The sequence below is a fragment of the Ylistrum balloti genome, unplaced genomic scaffold, assembly GCF_031769215.1.
Source record: "Ylistrum balloti isolate Yb309-2 unplaced genomic scaffold, AGI_CSIRO_Ybal_v1 Utg370434, whole genome shotgun sequence".
NCBI classification, from domain to species: domain Eukaryota; kingdom Metazoa; phylum Mollusca; class Bivalvia; order Pectinida; family Pectinidae; genus Ylistrum; species Ylistrum balloti.
The window spans coordinates 349,339-352,760 of NW_026782291.1; positions in this window are offsets into that span (position 1 = coordinate 349,339).

Here is a 3,422-nt window from a genome sequence, read left to right on the forward strand (position 1 = left end):
CCCGTGGATCTATCAGCACTAGAACTCCATAGGCGTAGGTGCTAGATGAAGCCAATTATAAATAGCCCTTTAATTTCTATCCTAGACATTTTGTCGGTGCCAGTGTTAAGGCTGTATACTACCTTAATGGCAGGCGATCATATGCTACTTGATTTTCATGGAGTTCATACATATACACAATAATGTTACCACATGGTATATAGGATATTAATTTATGCTGTAGATAATGAACAGCAAATTTTATTAATAATTTCCTAAAATTAGTTGCTTCATTCAAAAACACTCAAACCCTTTGACATTTGTAGTTTTTAAAAGTTTAACACATTTGAATACTAATGTTGTTTTTTATTTTCTTTCTTCCAAAAGTTATATTTTACTACACACTAAATATGAAATATAGTGTACTTAAATAGTGAAAAACAACATCACTGAGGTGACAGTTGGAATAATTCATCAAAAAATTACTCTTGATGTGCAATGTTATTAATTCGTTCAAAGATAAAACTAGTTGAAATATACGGGTTTAACCGGACATCGCCAAAACCAAGGTAAAGATTTTACATAATTCATCCAGTTAGCTATATCAATGTGCTTAGACAAAATTCAACAACACTTCATAAGCGGTTTTCAAAATACGATTATCAAATTGGATGATTTTAAGCCAGTTTATTATTATACGATATTTCCTGGTATGTACAAGAAGAAAACTATCTAACTCTAAATAAATCATAACGTTACATTGAGATTTTAAAAACAGGATGTGCTATAAACCATGCGTCTGTTGTAACGATTCCTTACACATTTAATTTTTGGCGGTGTTAAGGTGGTATGCTACCTTACACATCTAATTTTTGGCGGTGTTAAGGTGGTATGCTACCTTACACATCTAATTTTGGCGGTGTTAAGGTGGTACGCTACCTTACACATCTAATATTTGGCGGTGTAAAGATGTTAAACAAACTTACACATCTAATTTTGGCGGTGTTAAGGTGGTATGCTACCTTACACATCTAATTTTTGGCGGTGTTAAGGTGGTACGCTACCTTACACATCTAATATTTGGCGGTGTAAAGATGTTAAACAAACTTACACATCTAATTTTGGCGGTGTTAAGGTGGTATGCTACCTTACACATCTAATATTTAGTAGTGTAAAGATGTTAAACAAATTTACAGATCTAATTTTGGCGGTGTTAAGGTGGTATGCTACCTTACACATCTAATATTTAGTGGTGTAAAGATGTTAAACAAACTTACACATCTAATTTTGGCGGTGTTAAGGTGGTATGCTACCTTACACATCTAATATTTAGTAGTGTAAAGATGTTAAACAAATTTACACATCTAATTTTGGCGGTGTTAAGGTGGTATGCTACCTTACACATCTAATATTTGGCGGTGTAAAGATGTTAAACAAACTTACACATCTAATTTTGGCGGTGTTAAGGTGGTACGCTACCTTACACATCTTATATTTAGTGGTGTTAAGGTGGTACGCTACCTTACACATCTATTTTTGGTGGTGTTAAGGTGGTACGCTACCTTACACCTCTAATATTTGGCGGTGTAAAGATGTTAAACAAACTTACACATCTAATTTTGGCTGTGTTAAGGTGGTATGCTACCTTACACATCTAATATTTAGTGGTGTAAAGATGTTAAACAAACTTTCACATCTAATTTTTGGCGGTGTTAAGATGTTAAACAAACTTACACATCTAATTTTGGCTGTGTTAAGGTGGTATGCTACCTTACACATCTAATATTTAGTGGTGTAAAGATGTTAAACAAACTTTCACATCTAATTTTGGCGGTGTTAAGGTGGTATGCTACCTTACACATCTAATATTTAGTGGTGTAAAGATGTTAAACAAACTTACACATCTAATTTTGGCGGTGTTAAGGTGGTATGCTACCTTACACATCTAATATTTAGTAGTGTAAAGATGTTAAACAAATTTACACATCTAATTTTGGCGGTGTTAAGGTGGTATGCTACCTTACACATCTAATATTTGGCGATGTAAAGATGTTAAACAAACTTACACATCTAATTTTGGCGGTGTTAGGTGGTACGCTACCTTACACATCTTATATTTAGTGGTGTTAAGGTGGTACGCTACCTTACACATCTATTTTTGGTGGTGTTAAGGTGGTATGCTACCTTATACATTATACTTCTGAAATATGGTGGTGTTCAGGTATAACACGAAATACGAAAGCAATATGCTACAATAGGGTTCCTCTCTCCTTCAACATGCACTATGTTCTAACTAATCTGTCACGCTTCAATATGGTTTATCTGCGATGACACCTGCAAGTATAATTAATATATTTATTACACTTAAAGAGTCTAATTATAATTAATTATATAAGTAAACTTCTTGAACACCTGATATTGGCGAGTTTTCTCACGGCATATAATAATTAAGTAATTATAGTAATTTTGTACAACTTAGGTCGCTACAAGTACGTACAAAGTACTATATTGGCAATTTCCGTTACCTTTGGGGCATCAAGTGTATGCTATGTTGATGGTCAAAAACCTTCCTGTGTTCGTAAAAGAATTATCAAACTTTCTATTTAACGAAAACATGAATATTTTATTCTGATTTTTTAGAAAATAAGTTGTTACCAGAACACACCAGGTGCTCATAACTTCAATATTACAATCAACTGAATATTTTTCCAAACGTTTTAAAATAGTTCATGTCATTAACATGTCTTCTTTTTTCATCATTTAATGAAAATTTTATAATTCCTAATTATCTAAATATATATCAAGATTATTAAAGTTCATAGGAACGTCAAATCATCTTAGTTGCCTTGGTGATATACGTCATAGTATTGTGTGCTCTGATTTCGACACTTTTCAATTTTACTTCTTAGAAAACTGTAAAGGATAAACAAAGCCTATTTATGATGATTGAAGCTCCTGTGTCATTTGGTTGAAAAATACAAAATTCGTGTTTATATCGATTTTGACTCGCCATAAACATGGAAATCTTCATTGAATCTGCAGAACTGGTAACCTGTTTGCGTTTTAATTGCTTTTTAATGATATGGGGGATAATTAAAATTCTAATAATAAATGATTGTCCTCAAGATTAAAGAATTTCTGTCTTTGGTAGGAAACGACGTCTTTGTAACTCCATAATCTGAAACAGAATTTTTGAAGAACCATTACTGGGGAGGCTATTAAATCTTAATATGGCAAATTTACAAAGAAAATCGCACCAGCACTGACGTAATAGATAGAGACTATTATCTGTCGTCATAGACTATAAACTCGAAACAAAACGAGCAAGATCACATAAAGCCGTATTAGCCCGAAGTCCATCTGTATTAAATCGGCTGGCTCTGTTCTGTCCCTCCCATATTTTCAATAACCTAAACCCGGTACGTATTTATTTAGAATGTCAA